This window comes from Hyla sarda, chromosome 4 (genome assembly GCF_029499605.1).
Source record: "Hyla sarda isolate aHylSar1 chromosome 4, aHylSar1.hap1, whole genome shotgun sequence".
Classification (NCBI taxonomy): Eukaryota; Metazoa; Chordata; class Amphibia; order Anura; family Hylidae; genus Hyla; species Hyla sarda.
Genome location: NC_079192.1, coordinates 19,941,424 through 19,953,923, shown reverse-complemented (window position 1 = coordinate 19,953,923; position 12,500 = coordinate 19,941,424). Strand labels below are relative to the sequence as shown.

At 47.9% G+C, this 12,500-nt stretch overlaps 25 non-coding genes across 25 annotated transcripts; 8 read left to right on the top strand and 17 right to left on the bottom strand.

Annotated features, from left to right (window-relative positions):
- Nucleotides 1–180: 180 nt before the first annotated feature.
- Nucleotides 181–262, bottom strand: TRNAL-UAG (transfer RNA leucine (anticodon UAG)). The gene has a single exon. It is a non-coding gene; the product is annotated as a tRNA-Leu (tRNA).
- A 911-nt stretch (nt 263–1,173) lies between these two features.
- Nucleotides 1,174–1,255, bottom strand: TRNAL-AAG (transfer RNA leucine (anticodon AAG)). The gene has a single exon. It is a non-coding gene; the product is annotated as a tRNA-Leu (tRNA).
- Nucleotides 1,256–1,752: 497 nt separating this feature from the next.
- TRNAQ-CUG (transfer RNA glutamine (anticodon CUG)) lies at nt 1,753–1,824 on the top strand. The gene has a single exon. It is a non-coding gene; the product is annotated as a tRNA-Gln (tRNA).
- Nucleotides 1,825–2,508: 684 nt separating this feature from the next.
- Nucleotides 2,509–2,590, bottom strand: TRNAL-AAG (transfer RNA leucine (anticodon AAG)). Its single transcript has one exon. It is a non-coding gene; the product is annotated as a tRNA-Leu (tRNA).
- Nucleotides 2,591–2,876: 286 nt separating this feature from the next.
- TRNAL-UAG (transfer RNA leucine (anticodon UAG)) lies at nt 2,877–2,958 on the bottom strand. The gene has a single exon. It is a non-coding gene; the product is annotated as a tRNA-Leu (tRNA).
- Nucleotides 2,959–3,113: 155 nt separating this feature from the next.
- Nucleotides 3,114–3,185, top strand: TRNAQ-CUG (transfer RNA glutamine (anticodon CUG)). The gene has a single exon. It is a non-coding gene; the product is annotated as a tRNA-Gln (tRNA).
- A 1,052-nt stretch (nt 3,186–4,237) lies between these two features.
- On the bottom strand, nt 4,238–4,319 carry TRNAL-UAG (transfer RNA leucine (anticodon UAG)). The gene has a single exon. It is a non-coding gene; the product is annotated as a tRNA-Leu (tRNA).
- A 155-nt stretch (nt 4,320–4,474) lies between these two features.
- Nucleotides 4,475–4,546, top strand: TRNAQ-CUG (transfer RNA glutamine (anticodon CUG)). The gene has a single exon. It is a non-coding gene; the product is annotated as a tRNA-Gln (tRNA).
- Nucleotides 4,547–5,230: 684 nt separating this feature from the next.
- Nucleotides 5,231–5,312, bottom strand: TRNAL-AAG (transfer RNA leucine (anticodon AAG)). Its single transcript has one exon. It is a non-coding gene; the product is annotated as a tRNA-Leu (tRNA).
- A 286-nt stretch (nt 5,313–5,598) lies between these two features.
- On the bottom strand, nt 5,599–5,680 carry TRNAL-UAG (transfer RNA leucine (anticodon UAG)). Its single transcript has one exon. It is a non-coding gene; the product is annotated as a tRNA-Leu (tRNA).
- A 155-nt stretch (nt 5,681–5,835) lies between these two features.
- On the top strand, nt 5,836–5,907 carry TRNAQ-CUG (transfer RNA glutamine (anticodon CUG)). The gene has a single exon. It is a non-coding gene; the product is annotated as a tRNA-Gln (tRNA).
- Nucleotides 5,908–6,591: 684 nt separating this feature from the next.
- TRNAL-AAG (transfer RNA leucine (anticodon AAG)) lies at nt 6,592–6,673 on the bottom strand. The gene has a single exon. It is a non-coding gene; the product is annotated as a tRNA-Leu (tRNA).
- A 286-nt stretch (nt 6,674–6,959) lies between these two features.
- Nucleotides 6,960–7,041, bottom strand: TRNAL-UAG (transfer RNA leucine (anticodon UAG)). The gene has a single exon. It is a non-coding gene; the product is annotated as a tRNA-Leu (tRNA).
- A 155-nt stretch (nt 7,042–7,196) lies between these two features.
- Nucleotides 7,197–7,268, top strand: TRNAQ-CUG (transfer RNA glutamine (anticodon CUG)). Its single transcript has one exon. It is a non-coding gene; the product is annotated as a tRNA-Gln (tRNA).
- A 684-nt stretch (nt 7,269–7,952) lies between these two features.
- Nucleotides 7,953–8,034, bottom strand: TRNAL-AAG (transfer RNA leucine (anticodon AAG)). The gene has a single exon. It is a non-coding gene; the product is annotated as a tRNA-Leu (tRNA).
- Nucleotides 8,035–8,320: 286 nt separating this feature from the next.
- TRNAL-UAG (transfer RNA leucine (anticodon UAG)) lies at nt 8,321–8,402 on the bottom strand. The gene has a single exon. It is a non-coding gene; the product is annotated as a tRNA-Leu (tRNA).
- Nucleotides 8,403–8,557: 155 nt separating this feature from the next.
- On the top strand, nt 8,558–8,629 carry TRNAQ-CUG (transfer RNA glutamine (anticodon CUG)). The gene has a single exon. It is a non-coding gene; the product is annotated as a tRNA-Gln (tRNA).
- A 684-nt stretch (nt 8,630–9,313) lies between these two features.
- TRNAL-AAG (transfer RNA leucine (anticodon AAG)) lies at nt 9,314–9,395 on the bottom strand. The gene has a single exon. It is a non-coding gene; the product is annotated as a tRNA-Leu (tRNA).
- Nucleotides 9,396–9,681: 286 nt separating this feature from the next.
- TRNAL-UAG (transfer RNA leucine (anticodon UAG)) lies at nt 9,682–9,763 on the bottom strand. Its single transcript has one exon. It is a non-coding gene; the product is annotated as a tRNA-Leu (tRNA).
- A 155-nt stretch (nt 9,764–9,918) lies between these two features.
- On the top strand, nt 9,919–9,990 carry TRNAQ-CUG (transfer RNA glutamine (anticodon CUG)). The gene has a single exon. It is a non-coding gene; the product is annotated as a tRNA-Gln (tRNA).
- Nucleotides 9,991–10,674: 684 nt separating this feature from the next.
- On the bottom strand, nt 10,675–10,756 carry TRNAL-AAG (transfer RNA leucine (anticodon AAG)). Its single transcript has one exon. It is a non-coding gene; the product is annotated as a tRNA-Leu (tRNA).
- Nucleotides 10,757–11,042: 286 nt separating this feature from the next.
- Nucleotides 11,043–11,124, bottom strand: TRNAL-UAG (transfer RNA leucine (anticodon UAG)). The gene has a single exon. It is a non-coding gene; the product is annotated as a tRNA-Leu (tRNA).
- A 155-nt stretch (nt 11,125–11,279) lies between these two features.
- Nucleotides 11,280–11,351, top strand: TRNAQ-CUG (transfer RNA glutamine (anticodon CUG)). Its single transcript has one exon. It is a non-coding gene; the product is annotated as a tRNA-Gln (tRNA).
- A 684-nt stretch (nt 11,352–12,035) lies between these two features.
- TRNAL-AAG (transfer RNA leucine (anticodon AAG)) lies at nt 12,036–12,117 on the bottom strand. The gene has a single exon. It is a non-coding gene; the product is annotated as a tRNA-Leu (tRNA).
- Nucleotides 12,118–12,403: 286 nt separating this feature from the next.
- TRNAL-UAG (transfer RNA leucine (anticodon UAG)) lies at nt 12,404–12,485 on the bottom strand. The gene has a single exon. It is a non-coding gene; the product is annotated as a tRNA-Leu (tRNA).
- Between the last annotated feature and the right edge of the window lie 15 nt (nt 12,486–12,500).

Sequence of the window (12,500 nt, the reverse complement as noted above, 5' to 3'; positions counted from 1 at the left end):
ACAGGCAGGAATACTCACAACTATACTAACGAGGAACAACCTATGCCTGCTGCTCCATGGTAATGTCCTTAAAGGGTCAGCGTTTAATGGTTCTGAAGGGAGAATTAATCGCTTTAGCTCAGCGCTAGGGATCAAAGGTGTAATCTCGTTATACCTCTGGAAACAGCAAAAAGTGCCTAATGGCAGCGGTGGGATTCGAACCCACACCTCCAAAGAGACTGGAGCCTAAATCCAGCGCCTTAGACCGCTCGGCCACGCTACCACACTCAACTGCTGCTTTTCAACCCTACCTGAGGACGCAGACCTAAGTAAGGGGCGAAATAATCATAGCCACCCCATCTGGGAACCGTACCCCGGTTTTCTGGAGATCTGGAGGAAGAATTAAAAGTTTTAGTGTGGCAGGTGAAGGTACTTAATGGTTCCATGGTGTAATGGTTAGCACTCTGGACTCTGAATCCAGTGATCCGAGTTCAAATCGCGGTGGGACCTTTCTTTACTTTCCTCTCATTACTCAGTACTGTATTCAAATTATTTAACCTTCTTCCAGATGTGAGCTTTTCAAATCCATAAATGCTGCTTCCATACCTTTGTGTTCTGTCTCCCCGAGGTGCAATTAGTTGAGAACTTGGATGAAAACTCATGCCTCAAAGAAACCCAGAGCACTCACATCCCCCCGGGAGCCATAATGCCAGACATATGTGTTATTCAGGATTAGAAAATAAAGTTAAATTGCCTCTTTCTTCCAGAAACAGTGCCAGCTCTGGCTAGTATAGAGTGGAGTTCCTGATTGGTTAACCTCTGTGAATATCCCTGGCTTTTGCAGCTCGGTGCAGATTATGGTGTACGCTGCTCTGTGCCTATGTTTCAGATTTAGGGAAGGATTAAGGCAAGACAGCAAGGGTCAGTTTTGTAGTTCTTCCTGTTCACCCTATTCATCACAGAGTACATCTGATCCCTGGGGATCCCTCCTCAAGGATTGTATTCCAGATTGTCCGCGCAACATCTTAGCAGGTGGTAATACAGCGCCCATACTGAGAGAGGGACGAGAGGTTCTCCTGCATTGAAAGGGGAAGCGCTGATTAGTTAGCTGGCGCCAGGTACCTGCCTCAACCAATCCATATTCTGGGCATGTAACGTGAGCTGAAAGAGCAAGTAAAAGCAAAAGCTACTCAATGGCAACGGTGGGATTCGAACCCACACCCCCGAAGAGACTGGAGCCTTAATCCAGCGCCTTAGACCGCTTGGCCACGCTACCACATGGTGTTGCAGTTTTCCGACCCTACCTGGGGACACAGACCTAAGTAAAGGGCAAAACAAGCATAGCTTCCCCTTCGGGAATTCGGAGCCTGGTCACCTGCATGACAGGCAGGAATACTCACAACTATACTAACGAGGAACAACCTATGCCTGCTGCTCCATGGTAATGTCCTTAAAGGGTCAGCGTTTAATAGTTCTGGAGGGAGAATTAATCGCTTTAGCTCAGCGCTAGGGATCAAAGGTGTAATCTCGTTATACCTCTGGAAACAGCAAAAAGTGCCTAATGGCAGCGGTGGGATTCGAACCCACGCCTCCAAAGAGACTGGAGCCTAAATCCAGCGCACACAACTGCTGCTTTTCAACCCTACCTGAGGACACAGACCTAAGTAAGGGGCGAAATAATCATAGCCACCCCATCTGGGAACCGTACCCCGGTTTTCTGGAGATCTGGAGGAAGAATTAAAAGTTTTAGTGTGGCAGTTGAAGGTACTTAATGGTTCCATGGTGTAATGGTTAGCACTCTGGATTCTGAATCCAGTGATCCGAGTTCAAGTCTCGGTGGGACCTTTCTTTACTTTCCTCTCATTACTCAGTATTGTATTAAAATTATTTAACCTTCTTCCAGATGTGAGCTTTTCAAATCCATAAATGCTGCTTCCATACCATTGTGTTCTGTCGCCCTAAGGTGCAATTAGTTGAGAACTTGGATGAAAACTCATGCCTCAAAGAAACCCAGAGCACTCACATCCCCCCGGGAGCCATAATGCCAGAAATATGGGTTATCCAGGATTAGAAAATAAAGTTAAATTGCCCCTTTCTTCCAGAAACAGTGCCAGCTCTGGCTAGTATAGAGTGGATTTCCTGATTGGTTAACCTCTGTGAATATCCCTGGCTTTTGCAGCTCGGTGCAGATTATGGTGTACGCTGCTCTGTGCCTATGTTTCAGATCTAGGGAAGGATTAAGGCAAGACAGCAAGGGTCAGTTTTGTAGTTCTTCCTGTTCACCCTATTCATCATAGAGTACATCTGATCCCTGGGGATCCCTCCTCAAGGATTGTATTCCAGATTGTCCGCGCAACATCTTAGCAGGTGGTAATACAGCGCCCATACTGAGAGAGGGACGAGAGGTTCTCCTGCATTGAAAGGGGAAGCGCTGATTAGTTAGCTGGCGCCAGGTACCTGCCTCAACCAATCGATATTCTGGGCATGTAACGTGAGCTGAAAGAGCAAGTAAAAGCAAAAGCTACTCAATGGCAACGGTGGGATTCGAACCCACGCCCCCGAAGAGACTGGAGCCTTAATCCAGCGCCTTAGACCGCTCGGCCACGCTACCACATGGTGTTGCAGCTTTCCGACCCTACCTGAGGACATAGACCTAAGTAAAGAGCAAAACAAGCATAGCTTCCCCTTCGGGAATTCGGAGCCTGGTTACCTGCATGACAGGCAGGAATACTCACAACTATACTAACGAGGAACAACCTATGCCTGCTGCTCCATGGTAATGTCCTTAAAGGGTCAGCGTTTAATAGTTCTGAAGGGAGAATTAATCGCTTTAGCTCAGCGCTAGGGATCAAAGGTGTAATCTCGTTATACCTCTGGAAACAGCAAAAAGTGCCTAATGGCAGCAGTGGGATTCGAACCCACACCTCCAAAGAGACTGGAGCCTAAATCCAGCGCCTTAGACTGCTCGGCCACGCTACCACACACAACTGCTGCTTTTCAACCCTACCTGAGGACGCAGACCTAAGTAAGGGGCGAAATAATCATAGCCACCCCATCTGGGAACCGTACCCCGGTTTTCTGGAGATCTGGAGGAAGAATTAAAAGTTTTAGTGTGGCAGGTGAAGGTACTTAATGGTTCCATGGTGTAATGGTTAGCACTCTGGACTCTGAATCCAGTGATCCGAGTTCAAATCTCGGTGGGACCTTTCTTTACTTTCCTCTCATTACTCAGTACTGTATTAAAATTATTTAACCTTCTTCCAGATGTGAGCTTTTCAAATCCATAAATGCTGCTTCCATACCTTTGTGTTCTGTCGCCCCAAGGTGCAATTAGTTGAGAACTTGGATGAAAACTCATGCCTCAAAGAAACCCAGAGCACTCACATCCCCCCGGGAGCCATAATGCCAGAAATATGGGTTATCCAGGATTAGAAAATAAAGTTAAATTGCCTCTTTCTTCCAGAAACAGTGCCAGCTCTGGCTAGTATAGAGTGGATTTCCTGATTGGTTAACCTCTGTGAATATCCCTGGCTTTTGCAGCTCGGTGCAGATTATGGTGTACGCTGCTCTGTGCCTATGTTTCAGATCTAGGGAAGGATTAAGGCAAGACAGCAAGGGTCAGTTTTGTAGTTCTTCCTGTTCACCCTATTCATCACAGAGTACATCTGATCCCTGGGGATCCCTCCTCAAGGATTGTATTCCAGATTGTCCGCGCAACATCTTAGCAGGTGGTAATACAGCGCCCATACTGAGAGAGGGACGAGAGGTTCTCCTGCATTGAAAGGGGAAGCGCTGATTAGTTAGCTGGCGCCAGGTACCTGCCTCAACCAATCCATATTCTGGGCATGTAACGTGAGCTGAAAGAGCAAGTAAAAGCAAAAGCTACTCAATGGCAACGGTTGGATTCGCACCCACACCCCCGAAGAGACTGGAGCCTTAATTCAGCGCCTTAGACCACTCGGCCACGCTACCACATGGTGTTGCAGCTTTCCGACCCTACCTGGGGACATAGACCTAAGTAAAGGGCAAAACAAGCATAGCTTCCCCTTCGGGAATTCGGAGCCTGGTTACCTGCATGACAGGCAGGAATACTCACAACTATACTAACGAGGAACAACCTATGCCTGCTGCTCCATGGTAATGTCCTTAAAGGGTCAGCGTTTAATGGTTCTGAAGGGAGAATTAATCGCTTTAGCTCAGCGCTAGGGATCAAAGGTGTAATCTCGTTATACCTCTGGAAACAGCAAAAAGTGCCTAATGGCAGCGGTGGGATTCGAACCCACGCCTCCAAAGAGACTGGAGCCTAAATCCAGCGCCTTAGACCGCTCGGCCACGCTACCACACACAACTGCTGCTTTTCAACCCTACCTGAGGACGCAGACCTAAGTAAGGGGCGAAATAATCATAGCCACCCCATCTGGGAACCGTACCCCGGTTTTCTGGAGATCTGGAGATAGAATTAAAAGTTTTAGTGTGGCAGGTGAAGGTACTTAATGGTTCCATGGTGTAATGGTTAGCACTCTGGACTCTGAATCCAGTGATCCGAGTTCAAATCTCGGTGGGACCTTTCTTTACTTTCCTCTCATTACTCAGTACTGTATTAAAATTATTTAACCTTCTTCCAGATGTGAGCTTTTCAAATCCATAAATGCTGCTTCCATACCTTTGTGTTCTGTCGCCCCAAGGTGCAATTAGTTGAGAACTTGGATGAAAACTCATGCCTCAAAGAAACCCAGAGCACTCACATCCCCCCGGGAGCCATAATGCCAGAAATATGGGTTATCCAGGATTAGAAAATAAAGTTAAATTGCCTCTTTCTTCCAGAAACAGTGCCAGCTCTGGCTAGTATAGAGTGGATTTCCTGATTGGTTAACCTCTGTGAATATCCCTGGCTTTTGCAGCTCGGTGCAGATTATGGTGTACGCTGCTCTGTGCCTATGTTTCAGATCTAGGGAAGGATTAAGGCAAGACAGCAAGGGTCATTTTTGTAGTTCTTCCTGTTCACCCTATTCATCACAGAGTACATCTGATCCCTGGGGATCCCTCCTCAAGGATTGTATTCCAGATTGTCCGCGCAACATCTTAGCAGGTGGTAATACAGCGCCCATACTGAGAGAGGGACGAGAGGTTCTCCTGCATTGAAAGGGGAAGCGCTGATTAGTTAGCTGGTGCCAGGTACCTGCCTCAACCAATCGATATTCTGGGCATGTAACGTGAGCTGAAAGAGCAAGTAAAAGCAAAAGCTACTCAATGGCAACGGTGGGATTCGAACCCACGCCCCCGAAGAGACTGGAGCCTTAATCCAGCGCCTTAGACCGCTCGGCCACGCTACCACATGGTGTTGCAGCTTTCCGACCCTACCTGGGGACACAGACCTAAGTAAAGGGCAAAACAAGCATAGCTTCCCCTTCGGGAATTCGGAGCCTGGTCACCTGCATGACAGGCAGGAATACTCACAACTATACTAACGAGGAACAACCTATGCCTGCTGCTCCATGGTAATGTCCTTAAAGGGTCAGCGTTTAATAGTTCTGAAGGGAGAATTAATCGCTTTAGCTCAGCGCTAGGGATCAAAGGTGTAATCTCGTTATACCTCTGGAAACAGCAAAAAGTGCCTAATGGCAGCGGTGGGATTCGAACCCACGCCTCCAAAGAGACTGGAGCCTAAATCCAGCGCCTTAGACCGCTCGGCCACGCTACCACACACAACTGCTGCTTTTCAACCCTACCTGAGGACGCAGACCTAAGTAAGGGGCGAAATAATCATAGCCACCCCATCTGGGAACCGTACCCCGGTTTTCTGGAGATCTGGAGGAAGAATTAAAAGTTTTAGTGTGGCAGGTGAAGGTACTTAATGGTTCCATGGTGTAATGGTTAGCACTCTGGACTCTGAATCCAGTGATCCGAGTTCAAATCTCGGTGGGACCTTTCTTTACTTTCCTCTCATTACTCAGTACTGTATTAAAATTATTTAACCTTCTTCCAGATGTGAGCTTTTCAAATCCATAAATGCTGCTTCCATACCTTTGTGTTCTGTCGCCCCAAGGTGCAATTAGTTGAGAACTTGGATGAAAACTCATGCCTCAAAGAAACCCAGAGCACTCACATCCCCCCGGGAGCCATAATGCCAGAAATATGGGTTATCCAGGATTAGAAAATAAAGTTAAATTGCCTCTTTCTTCCAGAAACAGTGCCAGCTCTGGCTAGTATAGAGTGGATTTCCTGATTGGTTAACCTCTGTGAATATCCCTGGCTTTTGCAGCTCGGTGCAGATTATGGTGTACGCTGCTCTGTGCCTATGTTTCAGATCTAGGGAAGGATTAAGGCAAGACAGCAAGGGTCAGTTTTGTAGTTCTTCCTGTTCACCCTATTCATCACAGAGTACATCTGATCCCTGGGGATCCCTCCTCAAGGATTGTATTCCAGATTGTCCGCGCAACATCTTAGCAGGTGGTAATACAGCGCCCATACTGAGAGAGGGACGAGAGGTTCTCCTGCATTGAAAGGGGAAGCGCTGATTAGTTAGCTGGCGCCAGGTACCTGCCTCAACCAATCGATATTCTGGGCATGTAACGTGAGCTGAAAGAGCAAGTAAAAGCAAAAGCTACTCAATGGCAACGGTGGGATTCGAACCCACGCCCCCGAAGAGACTGGAGCCTTAATCCAGCGCCTTAGACCGCTCGGCCACGCTACCACATGGTGTTGCAGCTTTCCGACCCTACCTGGGGACACAGACCTAAGTAAAGGGCAAAACAAGCATAGCTTCCCCTTCGGGAATTCGGAGCCTGGTCACCTGCATGACAGGCAGGAATACTCACAACTATACTAACGAGGAACAACCTATGCCTGCTGCTCCATGGTAATGTCCTTAAAGGGTCAGCGTTTAATAGTTCTGGAGGGAGAATTAATCGCTTTAGCTCAGCGCTAGGGATCAAAGGTGTAATCTCGTTATCCCTCTGGAAACAGCAAAAAGTGCCTAATGGCAGCAGTGGGATTCGAACCCACGCCTCCAAAGAGACTGGAGCCTAAATCCAGCGCCTTAGACTGCTCGGCCACGCTACCACACACAACTGCTGCTTTTCAACCCTACCTGAGGACGCAGACCTAAGTAAGGGGCGAAATAATCATAGCCACCCCATCTGGGAACCGTACCCCGGTTTTCTGGAGATCTGGAGGAAGAATTAAAAGTTTTAGTGTGGCAGGTGAAGGTACTTAATGGTTCCATGGTGTAATGGTTAGCACTCTGGACTCTGAATCCAGTGATCCGAGTTCAAATCTCGGTGGGACCTTTCTTTACTTTCCTCTCATTACTCAGTACTGTATTAAAATTATTTAACCTTCTTCCAGATGTGAGCTTTTCAAATCCATAAATGCTGCTTCCATACCTTTGTGTTCTGTCGCCCCAAGGTGCAATTAGTTGAGAACTTGGATGAAAACTCATGCCTCAAAGAAACCCAGAGCACTCACATCCCCCCGGGAGCCATAATGCCAGAAATATGGGTTATCCAGGATTAGAAAATAAAGTTAAATTGCCTCTTTCTTCCAGAAACAGTGCCAGCTCTGGCTAGTATAGAGTGGATTTCCTGATTGGTTAACCTCTGTGAATATCCCTGGCTTTTGCAGCTCGGTGCAGATTATGGTGTACGCTGCTCTGTGCCTATGTTTCAGATCTAGGGAAGGATTAAGGCAAGACAGCAAGGGTCAGTTTTGTAGTTCTTCCTGTTCACCCTATTCATCACAGAGTACATCTGATCCCTGGGGATCCCTCCTCAAGGATTGTATTCCAGATTGTCCGCGCAACATCTTAGCAGGTGGTAATACAGCGCCCATACTGAGAGAGGGACGAGAGGTTCTCCTGCATTGAAAGGGGAAGTGCTGATTAGTTAGCTGGCGCCAGGTACCTGCCTCAACCAATCGATATTCTGGGCATGTAACGTGAGCTGAAAGAGCAAGTAAAAGCAAAAGCTACTCAATGGCAACGGTGGGATTCGAACCCACGCCCCCGAAGAGACTGGAGCCTTAATCCAGCGCCTTAGACCGCTCGGCCACGCTACCACATGGTGTTGCAGCTTTCCGACCCTGCCTGGGGACACAGACCTAAGTAAAGGGCAAAACAAGCATAGCTTCCCCTTCGGAAATTCGGAGCCTGGTCACCTGCATGACAGGCAGGAATACTCACAACTATACTAACGAGGAACAACCTATGCCTGCTGCTCCATGGTAATGTCCTTAAAGGGTCAGCGTTTAATAGTTCTGGAGGGAGAATTAATCGCTTTAGCTCAGCGCTAGGGATCAAAGGTGTAATCTCGTTATCCCTCTGGAAACAGCAAAAAGTGCCTAATGGCAGCAGTGGGATTCGAACCCACGCCTCCAAAGAGACTGGAGCCTAAATCCAGCGCCTTAGACTGCTCGGCCACGCTACCACACACAACTGATGCTTTTCAACCCTACCTGAGGACGCAGACCTAAGTAGGGGGCGAAATAATCATAGCCACCCCATCTGGGAACCGTACCCCGGTTTTCTGGATATCTGGAGGAAGAATTAAAAGTTTTAGTGTGGCAGGTGAAGGTACTTAATGGTTCCATGGTGTAATGGTTAGCACTCTGGACTCTGAATCCAGTGATCCGAGTTCAAATCTCGGTGGGACCTTTCTTTACTTTCCTCTCATTACTCAGTACTGTATTAAAATTATTTAACCTTCTTCCAGATGTGAGCTTTTCAAATCCATAAATGCTGCTTCCATACCTTTGTGTTCTGTCGCCCCAAGGTGCAATTAGTTGAGAACTTGGATGAAAACTCATGCCTCAAAGAAACCCAGAGCACTCACATCCCCCCGGGAGCCATAATGCCAGAAATATGGGTTATCCAGGATTAGAAAATAAAGTTAAATTGCCTCTTTCTTCCAGAAACAGTGCCAGCTCTGGCTAGTATAGAGTGGATTTCCTGATTGGTTAACCTCTGTGAATATCCCTGGCTTTTGCAGCTCGGTGCAGATTATGGTGTACGCTGCTCTGTGCCTATGTTTCAGATCTAGGGAAGGATTAAGGCAAGACAGCAAGGGTCAGTTTTGTAGTTCTTCCTGTTCACCCTATTCATCACAGAGTACATCTGATCCCTGGGGATCCCTCCTCAAGGATTGTATTCCAGATTGTCCGCGCAACATCTTAGCAGGTGGTAATACAGCGCCCATACTGAGAGAGGGACGAGAGGTTCTCCTGCATTGAAAGGGGAAGCGCTGATTAGTTAGCTGGCGCCAGGTACCTGCCTCAACCAATCGATATTCTGGGCATGTAACGTGAGCTGAAAGAGCAAGTAAAAGCAAAAGCTACTCAATGGCAACGGTGGGATTCGAACCCACGCCCCCGAAGAGACTGGAGCCTTAATCCAGCGCCTTAGACCGCTCGGCCACGCTACCACATGGTGTTGCAGCTTTCCGACCCTACCTGGGGACACAGACCTAAGTAAAGGGCAAAACAAGCATAGCTTCCCCTTCGGGAATTCGGAGCCTGGTCACCTGCATGACAGGCAGGAATACTCACAACTATACTAACGAGGAACAACCTATGCCTGCTGCTCCATGGTAATGTCCTTAAAGGGTCAGCGTTTAATAGTTCTGGAGGGAGAATTAATCGCTTTAGCTCAGCGCTAGGGATCAAAGGTGTAATCTCGTTATCCCTCTGGAAACAGCAAAAAGTGCCTAATGGCAGCAGTGGGATTCGAACCCACGCCTCCAAAGAGACTGGAGCCTAAATCCAGCGCCTTAGACTGCTCGGCCACGCTACCACACACAACTGCTGCTTTTCAACCCTACCTGAGGACGCAGACCTAAGTAAGGGGCGAAATAATCATAGCCACCCCATCTGGGAACCGTACCCCGGTTTTCTGGAGATCTGGAGGAAGAATTAAAAGTTTTAGTGTGGCAGGTGAAGGTACTTAATGGTTCCATGGTGTAATGGTTAGCACTCTGGACTCTGAATCCAGTGATCCGAGTTCAAATCTCGGTGGGACCTTTCTTTACTTTCCTCTCATTACTCAGTACTGTATTAAAATTATTTAACCTTCTTCCAGATGTGAGCTTTTCAAATCCATAAATGCTGCTTCCATACCTTTGTGTTCTGTCGCCCCAAGGTGCAATTAGTTGAGAACTTGGATGAAAACTCATGCCTCAAAGAAACCCAGAGCACTCACATCCCCCCGGGAGCCATAATGCCAGAAATATGGGTTATCCAGGATTAGAAAATAAAGTTAAATTGCCTCTTTCTTCCAGAAACAGTGCCAGCTCTGGCTAGTATAGAGTGGATTTCCTGATTGGTTAACCTCTGTGAATATACCTGGCTTTTGCAGCTCGGTGCAGATTATGGTGTACGCTGCTCTGTGCCTATGTTTCAGATCTAGGGAAGGATTAAGGCAAGACAGCAAGGGTCAGTTTTGTAGTTCTTCCTGTTCACCCTATTCATCACAGAGTACATCTGATCCCTGGGGATCCCTCCTCAAGGATTGTATTCCAGATTGTCCGCGCAACATCTTAGCAGGTGGTAATACAGCGCCCATACTGAGAGAGGGACGAGAGGTTCTCCTGCATTGAAAGGGGAAGTGCTGATTAGTTAGCTGGCGCCAGGTACCTGCCTCAACCAATCGATATTCTGGGCATGTAACGTGAGCTGAAAGAGCAAGTAAAAGCAAAAGCTACTCAATGGCAACGGTGGGATTCGAACCCACGCCCCCGAAGAGACTGGAGCCTTAATCCAGCGCCTTAGACCGCTCGGCCACGCTACCACATGGTGTTGCAGCTTTCCGACCCTGCCTGGGGACACAGACCTAAGTAAAGGGCAAAACAAGCATAGCTTCCCCTTCGGAAATTCGGAGCCTGGTCACCTGCATGACAGGCAGGAATACTCACAACTATACTAACGAGGAACAACCTATGCCTGCTGCTCCATGGTAATGTCCTTAAAGGGTCAGCGTTTAATAGTTCTGGAGGGAGAATTAATCGCTTTAGCTCAGCGCTAGGGATCAAAGGTGTAATCTCGTTATCCCTCTGGAAACAGCAAAAAGTGCCTAATGGCAGCGGTGGGATTCGAACCCACGCCTCCAAAGAGACTGGAGCCTAAATCCAGCGCCTTAGACTGCTCGGCCACGCTACCACACACAACTGATGCTTTTCAACCCTACCTGAGGACGCAGACCTAAGTAGGGGGCGAAATAATCATAGCCACCCCATCTGGGAACCGTACCCCGGTTTTCTGGATATCTGGAGGAAGAATTAAAAGTTTTAGTGTGGCAGGTGAAGGTACTTAATGGTTCCATGGTGTAATGGTTAGCACTCTGGACTCTGAATCCAGTGATCCGAGTTCAAATCTCGGTGGGACCTTTCTTTACTTTCCTCTCATTACTCAGTACTGTATTAAAATTATTTAACCTTCTTCCAGATGTGAGCTTTTCAAATCCATAAATGCTGCTTCCATACCTTTGTGTTCTGTCGCCCCAAGGTGCAATTAGTTGAGAACTTGGATGAAAACTCATGCCTCAAAGAAACCCAGAGCACTCACATCCCCCCGGGAGCCATAATGCCAGAAATATGGGTTATCCAGGATTAGAAAATAAAGTTAAATTGCCTCTTTCTTCCAGAAACAGTGCCAGCTCTGGCTAGTATAGAGTGGAGTTCCTGATTGGTTAACCTCTGTGAATATCCCTGGCTTTTGCAGCTCGTTGCAGATTATGGTGTACGCTGCTCTGTGCCTATGTTTCAGATCTAGGGAAGGATTAAGGCAAGACAGCAAGGGTCAGTTTTGTAGTTCTTCCTGTTCACCCTATTCATCACAGAGTACATCTGATCCCTGGGGATCCCTCCTCAAGGATTGTATTCCAGATTGTCCGCGCAACATCTTAGCAGGTGGTAATACAGCGCCCATACTGAGAGAGGGACGAGAGGTTCTCCTGCATTGAAAGGGAAAGCGCTGATTAGTTAGCTGGCGCCAGGTACCTGCCTCAACCAATCGATATTCTGGGCATGTAACGTGAGCTGAAAGAGCAAGTAAAAGCAAAAGCTACTCAATGGCAACGGTGGGATTCGAACCCACGCCCCCGAAGAGACTGGAGCCTTAATCCAGCGCCTTAGACCGCTCGGCCACGCTACCACATGGTGTTGCAGCTTTCCGACCCTACCTGGGGACACAGACCTAAGTAAAGGGCAAAACAAGCATAGCTTCCCCTTCGGGAATTCGGAGCCTGGTCACCTGCATGACAGGCAGGAATACTCACAACTATACTAACGAGGAACAACCTATGCCTGCTGCTCCATGGTAATGTCCTTAAAGGGTCAGCGTTTAATAGTTCTGGAGGGAGAATTAATCGCTTTAGCTCAGCGCTAGGGATCAAAGGTGTAATCTCGTTATCCCTCTGGAAACAGCAAAAAGTGCCTAATGGCAGCAGTGGGATTCGAACCCACGCCTCCAAAGAGACTGGAGCCTAAATCCAGCGCCTTAGACTGCTCGGCCACGCTACCACACACAACTGCTGC